The 10,329-nt window shown below is 48.9% G+C and overlaps 2 non-coding genes and 2 pseudogenes across 2 annotated transcripts; 1 reads left to right on the top strand and 3 right to left on the bottom strand.

Annotated features, from left to right (window-relative positions):
* LOC138218728 (5S ribosomal RNA) overlaps positions 1–108 on the bottom strand; it is a 119-nt pseudogene extending 11 nt beyond the window's left edge.
* Positions 109–1,613: 1,505 nt separating this feature from the next.
* Positions 1,614–1,778, top strand: LOC138243564 (U1 spliceosomal RNA). Its single transcript, XR_011192219.1, has one exon. It is a non-coding gene; the product is annotated as a U1 spliceosomal RNA (small nuclear RNA).
* A 624-nt stretch (positions 1,779–2,402) lies between these two features.
* On the bottom strand, positions 2,403–2,521 carry LOC138245140 (5S ribosomal RNA). The gene has a single exon (XR_011193754.1). It is a non-coding gene; the product is annotated as a 5S ribosomal RNA (ribosomal RNA).
* Positions 2,522–9,287: 6,766 nt separating this feature from the next.
* On the bottom strand, positions 9,288–9,396 carry LOC138219210 (5S ribosomal RNA; annotated as a pseudogene).
* Positions 9,397–10,329: the final 933 nt, after the last annotated feature.

Below are 10,329 nucleotides of genomic sequence, written 5' to 3'. Positions count from 1 at the left end.
CCTGGTATTCCCAGGCGGTCTCCCATCCAAGTACGAACCAGGCCCATCCCTGTTTAGCTTCCGAAATCAGACAAGATCAGGCGTGCTCAAGGGGGTGTGGCCGTAAGTGAGAGCAAGGCTCGCTGGCACCCTTCTTATTGAGAGGACAGCTCCGTCACCTCTTTTACGACGCTGCTTTTTTTCCCTTGCGTTTTTCTCTTCTTCCCACGTTCTCTCTCTTCACTGCCTTCGTCCCCGCTCTATTTCACTTCAGCCTTTCACTCTTGCTTCCTTCCAATGAGGACGGAGCAGCGGGGGAAAGGGCGCTATAGAGGATCGCTGTGGAGAGCTGCTGCTGTGCTTTGACATCTGAGCTCTGTGGAAAACGATCTCAATACAATTTTGAAAATCGCGACTCTCCGAACGCCAGCCGAACAAGTCTCCACAGCCGAAGCGCTGTGTCTCTTTTCAGCTGGCGATAAACCTTTCCTCGATCCTTTGCGGACTTGTAAAACTGTTCCTGATCAGAATAAAAAATGCTCACGCTAATACACAAGCACCCGTGTCTCGCCAAAGCTGACAAATAAACAGACGGACAAGCTGCACTGCACGTGTGAACAAGGGAATAAGCGAGCGAGCGGGGATAGGGCGCCTCCTGCGCTTAAAAGCTTTCTGAATTCTGAGTACGTACGGGATCCTCGGCCTTGCGCTTATAACAAAGTCCAAGTCCCTTTGCAGACAACAGCAGTTGTCACATGATTGTCTCTGAGGATGTGCGACAATGGCCAAGGAGAGCCCCGATCTGAGCTTGCGCTCACTTTTTGACCAAGACACAGATGTGTGCTGATTGGTTGAGAGTTTGGCAGGCATTGGAAACCCACGTGGTATTACCACGCCCTGCCAGTCCCTGATTGGTTGATCAAGGTGAGATATGAGTCACTTACTCTTGACACTTAGGAATGCAGTCCAGATGTCCATTTGGCACTCCCTAGACAGATAGGCGCCAATGGATGACCATTGATCATGATAGCCAGGCTTAGCTAAGTGCATCCCCATCTGGGAGCTGTCCCTTATCAAAAGAAAACATCTTAAATCAGCCTGCATGAATACTTTCTCTGTGGCTGCACCACAGAGATGGAAGGTGAGATGGGGCCTCATTTAGGACAGCATACCACCGCTTAATTCTGTCTTATTAACAAGCATTGCCGCTACAACGGCATCTCTCCTGTCAAACTTCCTCCTGACGTGTTTGACAGGATCTGGGCCGTGGTGAACAGTGGGAAAGACGCTCTGTGGAGAGTGAGGAACATGGGGCTGTTCAAAGGCATCGAGGTCCCAGTCAAGGCAGCAGGTATCCTGGCCCTGTTCATCACCCAAGAGAACTATTACCTCAGAGATCTGTGGAGAGAAGGGAGGGAGGAAGCAGAAAATCTGTGGGAAATAGAGAGCATAGGTCAATATCTCAAGAAACTGTGAAAAACATTATCATGTTTAAGTAAAGAATGTGATTTACACCAGAAAAAAAGAAATTGTTGCTATGTAACTGGTACCGTGTCAAAATGTAATGAGATGTGATCATATATACTGTTTTAAGTATGTATATTAATGTAAAGCTTTCTAATTTGTGATGTCCTGTATTTTTTTGTGAAAAGAAAATAAAGTTCTTAAAAAATCGATTCACCCAGGGCGAGGCTCGGCCATTGCACTCCGGCTGTGCTGACCCCTGCGAATTCCCCAAATGTGGGAATCTCGACTGAATTATTTCTGGTAGTGGGGGACTGCGTTCGCGCTCTCCCCTGATGTGCTTGGTCCAATATCGGATACGGAAGAGTTACGACACCACGTGCTGCGATAGGATCCCAGTTCGAAAGGAGTCGATGCCACTGCTGGTTCCCGGTTTCTTTTAGTTAGAGGTCCGGAGAAACATTTCAAGCTGGTTACACTACTCCTTCCGGACATTCATTCCCTTTTCAAAGTCAGTCGTTTTGCTGTTGTCTGCATTATTTAGGCTGATTATTGAGGTTAGCCTTTATTTGGTCATGGGGGCCTCGGTACTGTATGCTAATTCTCAAGACAGTTTCACCCCTTTTCTGATTGCTAGGTTCTGTACCAGTGCAGACATGTCAAACAGTGAATGGCTGTACCTCTATTGTATCCGTGTTCAATGAATGAAATCAGTAATAAATGAATATATGTATAGTTATACGATAAACAAGTGGTTTATCGACTCTTCTTCATTTGCAGATTTAGAGGCAGCTTCGATATTCGTTTTACAAACGGGTTTTTTTTTTATATGGGTCACACACATGCCATAGCAACAAAACATCTCTAGAGATGAGGCTATAGATCACCTTTCCATCCTCCAGGTTTTCTTCCCAAATCCTACGGCACCAACGGCGACCCCTGCTGGCCGAGAGAGCAAAAGCTTGCAGCACCTGGTATTCCCAGGAAGTCTCCCATCCAAGTACTATTCAGGCCCAACCCTGCTTAGCTTCCAAGATCAGAAGAGATTGGGCACATTCAGGGTGGTGTGGCCGCAAGCAAAAGCCTTGGCGCCTAACTCGCTACTTGAAGCTGTGTGTGGCTGGGGCTCTGTGCCCCCGAGCGGGACTGAAGGATCGTTCGTGTGCAACTCTTTGGAAAGGAGCCTCTTTCCAAATCGCATTGCGTACCTGGATGTTGGCGAATGTGCTCCCTTGTGTTGGCTTGTCCCGTACTGGAGGAGAACAAACAAACTGCACGGAGGAGCACAAGGCAAGTCTTCACAAGACAAAAACCTCCAGTGCACAGCACTCTGAAAACATTTCTGGGCTGTCGCGTGTTTATTTCAGCACATAAAGCGCACCAGTCCAACACATCGGCCGGGCGCGCGGCGCCTCCGCCCTCTTGTGGCCTTGCGGCGTCAGAGCAAGAGGCTCCTTCTCGCTGCCTTTCCGCTGTGTTGCAGAGCCCCGAGAGGGAACCTGGAGTGCACACTTTGTGGGGGGCGGGGGACCGCGTTCGCACTCTGCCCCCGGTCTCTTGCGCGAGTACTAAATCTCACGGCGCCAGCCAGCGGCCAGGAGACAAATAAAATATCGCGGGACAGGGGGGCCTCGTCATTGATTGTTACATATGAGACGGGGATTAGGAGGAGACCCCGACTGATTGGTAAAGGGGAACACTAACACCAGAGAGACACCCCCGGAGTCTCTTTTTGAGAGACGCCCTCGGATTTCTTAATGGCCAAGGAGGGTCAGAACCTCGGTTTTATGCCTCCCCCGAAGGACGGCGCCTGTTTGTGCAGCAGAGTGTTGCCATCAGGATGCTGGGGCATAAGAAAGCCACACAGACCGCAGGGTGAGCGCTCCCTACTGGTCCCAGTCAGATCTAGTGATCTAGTCACCGGGGAGAAACGATACAAGCGAAGGATTACTCGGCTCCCAGCACTTGAAAAGACCAACAAATGACTCATTCCCGCCGGAGCTGAATGTACCTGAATTCGCCCGCCCCGCTGTGTTTGCTGTATTGTCTTTGAAGCCGGCCCCCGAGACGAGACGGGCTGTTCCTGTGCCCCAATTAACACTTTACAGGTGCCATTCCCCGGCATTGTGGCCATTGTCGGTGGTCACACGTGATAAGATAAGGTGGAGGAGAGCGGGGCATTCCCAGCGCCAGACATTCAAGGAGGTCTGCAGATGTGTAGGAAACGGCGCGCTCGTTTTCTCATTTTGCCCACCCTTTTGAGTGTTAGTGTGGCGTGTGAGTGTGCGAAAGAGTGGGCCCAGCAGGAGGCGGTGGTGTGCGGGGGGAGGAGCAGGCGTAGGCTGCGCGCTTTGTGCTGTGGGTGCGGGCCGCTTGCAGGGGCTTGTACAGCTCATACTTACCTGGCAGGGGTGGTACCTTGATCAGCCTGTAGGTGGAGTAGTTGGATTGTTTTCTTGTTTTGTGGAAGCAGTGTTTGTTTTTCAGTTTTCGAAATGGCAACCTTTGGATCCCGCAAGAATGCTGTGCGTTTTGAGCTTTTGGATGACCTCTTCATGGACCGTATGCAGTTCAGCAGAAAAGTGTTGCAGAAGGAACCTCGGCACTTGGATTTCATCTTCGCTCTCCCAGGTCAGAAAGCATTTGAGATTGTTTTTGCTACCTATTCTCTGTTTGAACAATGTGTGGATGTGTTTGAGGTAAAAAGAGGGAAAGTTCCTGCCCTTGAGAAGATCAACTTGCAGCCTCTGACACAGAGAGAGAGGAAAACGGTGCATGTTATTATGTTCTCGGAACTGGCAAAGACGGAGGACATTCACACCTGGCTTAACCAGTACTGCACCGTCCACCATGGAACTGAGGTTAGAGATGTTGACGGTATAAAAACAGGAGCAAGGAAATTCGAGGTTCGCTTGCTACCGGACAATGTAAATGGAGGCTTAAGGCACCTGCCCTCTACAATCCGGCTGGGCGCCTGCAATGGCTATGTTTTTTATGTGGGACAACCAAAGGTGTGTCGGCGCTGTGGTGCTGTGGGACTCCTGGCATCGTCCTGCACTGTGAAATGCTGCAAGACCTGTGGCAAACAGGGACATTTAGCCTCTGACAGTTCAATGCTGCCAAAGTGCAATTTATGTGGCTCGGAAGGACACGTTTTTAAGAACTGCCCTCACGCCTACGCCAATAAACTCAAAATGAGAAAGGATGAGGCAGTGCTTGTTTCAGCCAAACCGTCCCGAAAAGCCAAAGCAAACAACAAGTCAAACAAAGAACCCTTGTTGGACAAAGGCTTTCAGCCTCCAGCCAGGATCAGTCCTGCTGTGGCTCCAGGGCCGGTGGAAGAGAAAAGCACTACGCCCCCACAACCGCAGACTGCACCAGACAAGAACGAGGGTTTGAAAACCCCCGAGAACAGCGAGGACCCCTCCCCCACTCCTGCTCCTCAGAACGAGGGCCAGTGTGGGGCCCTCCGGTGGAGCGGGTCCAGCGAGGATACCCAGGATTCAGCAGAGCTGCTATTCTCAGACTCTGCAAGTGCTACAGATGCCCTCCTCTCCTCCATCCAGTCCATCACGGAGGATCTGCAACAGCTGGTGGGTGAGGGGGAAGAGGAGACTGGTGCATCGGCTGCACCCCTTTCCCCTCAGTGCTCCCAGGAGCTGGACTTGAGGAAAAGGAAAAATGACTCTGTTTTCTCCCCGAGCGAGGAGGAAGGAGAGCATGGCGATGGGGACAGCTGGAACCCCTCCACCCCTCCCTCTACCCCCTTCCTTGAAATGGACTCCGTGAACGCTTTTACTGCTGCCGCCCTGATGAAGGCTCATTCAGAGGATGGCTGGCAGGAAATTGGTAAGAAGAAAAAGAAAAAGAGAAGGTAACAGGTGAGACAGAAGAGAAATGTGTTTTGTAAAGACTGGTTCCACCTTCTTATGTAATATGGCTCTAAACATAATTTCTCTTAACACCAGAGGTATCAATGACAGAGTTAAATGCCAGTCTGTCTTTGATTACCTCCAGCAGAGAGAGGGGGATGTGTTCATGTTGCAGGAGTGTGCTTTAGCCTATCAAGAGAGGTTCAAAAGCTTTGAAGATAGGTGGGATAAAGGGCCTTCTGTTTGGACAGGGGACAATAACAACAGAGCCTCTGGCATGGCCATTCTTTTCAAAGGATGGGCATTCAAATTGAAAAGTATTCAGAGGGTCATAGATGGCAGGTTGCTGTGTGTGGATGTTGAATGGGGGACCATTAACCTGCATCTAATCAATGTGTATTGTCCTACTGACGTGGGAGGAAGGGTGGAGCTACTCAAGGCACTCTCTCCCCTATTGTTATGTAGCACAGACGTGATAGTGGGAGGGGATTTTAATTGTATCTTAGAGCACACAGATAGGCAGTCTAGCTTTCCGATAAAATTGGATTCCAGCTCACTGGCCCTGCAAAACTTAGTTCTAGACTTTAAACTCTCTGACACATATAGATCTATATATCCCACAACAGCAGGATATACATGGTCAGGGAGGAATATCAGTTCCAGAATTGACTATTGCTTTGTCTCGGAGAGAGTGAAAGTTGTTGGGGTCACTCTTCAGCCTGTCTTCTTCTCAGATCATCAGGCTTTAGGGTGTAGAGTGGAACTCCAGGGCGGGACTGTCTTTGGCCCAGGCCTCTGGAAACTCAACACAAAGCTGCTAGAGAACGAGGGGGTAGTATCCCGCTACAAGGAGAAACCATCAAAGTGGCTGTCCTTGCAGTTTCTGTATGGGTCAGTAGGAGAGTGGTGGGAGGAGGTGAAGGTGAAGACAAGGGCCTTTTTCATGGCTGAGGGAAGGAAGCCTGCTGCCAGACGGAGAGGAGTGCTAGCCAGGAAACAGGCAGCTGCAGCGTCTCTACACGATGCTGCACAGTGGCTTCGATGTGCTCGAGGATATCACCCTTTTAAAAAAGGACATCCGGAGCATAGCCGAAGAAAGTAGTCGAGGAGTGCTGTTAAGAAGCAGAGTGCAGTTCTTGGAAGAAAATGAGAAGTGTACTCGCTTCTTTTTCAGGAAAGTGGTAGGCTCCAAGTCTGTCATGGAAAGTGTAGTTGATGAGGAGGGACGAGAGAGAACAGAGCCGAGTGCTATCCTCTCCTGCACCGAGGCCTTCTACTCAAGACTGTACAGCACTACAGAGGTAAAGGATGAAGAAATTCATTTTTTTACCTCAAAGCTAGAAAACGTTTTGAGTGAAGAAGATAGGGAAGTACTTGAGAGGGTTTTGACAGTAGAAGAGCTGAGACAGGCTATGGAGAGCTTACAGAAGGGAAAAACTCCGGGTGCTGACGGGCTCCCTAAAGAATTTTATTGCACCTTTTGGGATCTGCTTCAGGATCCGCTACTGCTCCTATTCGAGGAAAGCTATAAGACAGAATTGCTGCCTGACTCCTTAAGAGAAGGCACTATCTCTCTCTTGTTTAAGAAAGGAGCAAAGAATGACATAAAGAACTGGAGACCCCTCAGCCTGTTAGGCGTGGACACTAAGATCCTGTCCAAAGCCCTTTTCCTGCGCCTACAAAATGTAGTGGCCTCACTGGTAGGGAAAGAACAGACTTGTGGGATAGCAGGACGCCTGATGAGCGACAACCTGGTCTTGTTGAGGGATGTCTGTCTGTACTCAGAGGATCGCTCCCTCCCTCTGTGCATTTTAGGTGTAGACCTAGAAAAGGCCTTTGACCGCCTAAACCGGCAGTACTTAATATCGGTACTTGAGCACATGAAGTTTGGCCCCATCATGAGAAAGTGGATTAACCTGCTGTACACAGGTAGCAACAGCAGAGTAATGGTTAATGGCAATAGATCACGCCCCTTTGAAGTCTGTTCAGGGGTGAGGCAGGGCTGCCCATTATCCCCCTTGTTATTCGTTTTGGCTATGGAGCCCTTAGCCTGTGCCTTGCGCCAGGATCAGGCCATTAATGGGATACCAGTGCCTGGAAGTGGGGGAGGAGAGGTAAACACATCTCTATACATGGATGACGTCACCCTGATCCTCTCTGACAATGCCTCAATTAGCAGAGCTCTGCAGTGCTGTGATCGTTTCTCTTTGGCTTCCTCTGCAAAAATTAACAAATCTAAGAGTGAGATTTTTTATCAGAACTGGAGGGAGCCAAAAGAAGGACATGATCTCAGCCTGCAAGAGAACAGAATTAAGGTGTATTTTGGAGAAGAGATGGGAACAGTAAATTGGCAGAACAAATTGCCAATCTTAAACAAAAAACTGATGCAATGGAAGGACCGAGACCTCACCATGACAGGGAAGGTGCTGGTCATCAAAGCCGAGCTCTTGCCTGTCTTGAATTTTCTGGCTTCTACCTTCCCAATCCCACACCGTGTTGCGGCGGTGCTGAGGAGATTGATGTTTCAATTTCTATGGGGTGGGAAGCAGGAAAGACTCAGAAGAGAAATAATGTACAGGCCGCTACTCTCAGGGGGGAAGTCAGTCCCAGATATTGCTATGAAGCTGCTGTGCATTTTCCTGGCCTCTGTGCTGAGAGGCTTTGCAACAGCGCCTGGAGAGTACCTGGACTTATTTTGCCAGGCTCTGGGTAGGTAGGGAGGTGTTCAGAGTGTGGGGTGTCAGACCCAAGCTGGATGTCACACTCTCTGACACATGCCCTGCAATTTATGGGACAGTTAAAAGTTTTGTAAGATCTCACCCAATTGGCCATATTCCCCTCCGAGATGTCAGCGTCCAAAAACTGGAAGATTTCATTGCACCCCAGAAGAATAGGCAGACCCATGTGAGCATTTTAACATCAGCCCAAACAAGGAAGGTGTGGAAACACTTCTCTAAGTTTCTGTGCAACATTCACAGAGACGTAGCCTGAAATGTCATCCACCAGTGCTTACCGGTGCGAACTTTCTTGTACCGTAGGGCCTCACCCCCAGCCCTCGCTGCGTTTGGGTGGGCTGCGGTGAGGAGGAGACTGTGACCCATCTCCTGTGGTCCTGCTTTTTTGCTAAGACCTTCTGGGCCCAGTTTGAACACTGGTTGCAAGTTCTCTCGCCCCAATTTTCCCTGACCGCTGCTTTCGTTATATACGGCATCTCTCCTGACAAACTTCCTCCTGACGTGTTTGCACGAAAGCAGAAAATCTGTGGGAAATAGAGGGCATAGGACAGTATCTCAAGATGCTTGTGGTTGTGGGGGACTGCGTTCGCACTCTCCCCTGATGTGCTTGGTCCAACATCAGATACAGAAGATTTACGACACCACGAATCATGTGCTTGCTAAAGGGTCCCAGTTTGAAAGGAATCGATGACGCTACTAGTTCTCTGTTTCTTTTACTTATAGGTCCAGAGAAGCAATTCAAGCTGGTTACACTACTCCTTCCGGACATTCATTCCCTTTTCAAAGTGAGTCTTTTTGCTGTAGTTTGCATTATTTAGGATGATTATCGAGATTAGCCTTTATTTGGTCATGGGGGGCCTCGGTACTGTATGCTAATTCTAAAGACAGTTTCACCCGTTTTCTGATTGCTAGGTTCTGTACCAGTACAGACATGTCAAACAGTGAATGGCTGTACCTCTATTGCATCCGTGCTCAATTAATGAAATCAGTAATAAGTGAATATATGTATAGTTATACATAAACAAGTGGTTTATTGACTGATCTTCATTTGCAGATTTAGAGGCAGCTTCGATATTCGTTTTACAAACTTTTTTTTTATATGTATGAGTCACACACAAAACATCTCAAAAATGAGGCTATAGATCACTTTTCTTGTAAGTGTTAAATGTCCATACTTCAGGGTTTCCTCCCAAAGCCTACGGCACCAATGGCGACCTCTGCTGGCTGAGAGAGCAAGAGCTTACAGCACCTGGTATTCCCAGGTGGTCTCCCATCCAAGTACTAATCAGACCTGACCCTGCTTAGCTTCTAAGATCAGACATGTTCAGGGTGGTGTGGCCATAAGCTAAAGCAATGGCACCTGACACGCTACTTGAAGCTGTTTGGCGGGGGTTCCGTGTCCCCTGAGCGGGATCGTTCATTTGCAATTCTTTGGAAAGGAGCTTCTTTCGAAATCAATGCGTGGCTGGATGTTCACAAATGTGCTCCCTTGTGTTGGCTTGTCCTGCACTGGATAAGGACAAACAGGTATCAGCTTGTTCCCTTCTCCCGCCCCTCTCTGTTTACAGTAGAACCTCCTGTCCTGACTGGAGGACCTCATCCAGCTGTGTCTGAAGAGATGCCAAAGTACCAGCTTGATCCACACCCCGGTACTTCTCTGTGTACAGTAGAGCCTCCTGTCCTGAATAGAGGAGCCCATCCAGCTGCGTCTGGAAAGAAGCCAGGGTATCAGCTTGTTCCCTCCTACCACCCCCCTCTGTGTACAGCAGAGCCTCCTGTCCTGACTTGAGGAGCTCACCCAGCTGTGCCTGGAGAGAAGCCAGGGTATCGGCTTGTTTCCCCCTCCCACCCCTCTCTGTGTACAGAAGAGGTTCCTGTCCTTACTGGAGGAGCTCACACAGCTGTGTCTGGAGAGAAGCCAGGGTATCGGCTTAATCCACACCCCCAACCCTCTCTGTGTACAGTAGAGCCTACTGTCCTGACTGGAGGAACTTAAAAGGCATCCTCTCACGAGGCACCAATAAATGTAGGTGTCTTGTGCATTTACCAGGACAATTATTAATTGTAGCAGTAAGTCACAAAATGATTCTTTGATGGTTATTAGAAGACCGACCCAGCAGGATAACTCAGCAACGCACATACACATGGATACTAATACACGAGAGTACATTTATTATTACATAAAATGTGCATAGATCTTATAGTGAGGGTTAGCAGAATACAAAAGGTATGTATTCAATCACAAAGAGTTACAAACCAAGATGGACATACATTCCATA

Source organism: Lepisosteus oculatus, chromosome 14, assembly GCF_040954835.1.
Source record: "Lepisosteus oculatus isolate fLepOcu1 chromosome 14, fLepOcu1.hap2, whole genome shotgun sequence".
NCBI classification, from domain to species: domain Eukaryota; kingdom Metazoa; phylum Chordata; class Actinopteri; order Semionotiformes; family Lepisosteidae; genus Lepisosteus; species Lepisosteus oculatus.
The sequence above is the reverse complement of the archived record's forward strand: the minus strand, read 5'-3'. Positions and strand labels throughout refer to the sequence as shown.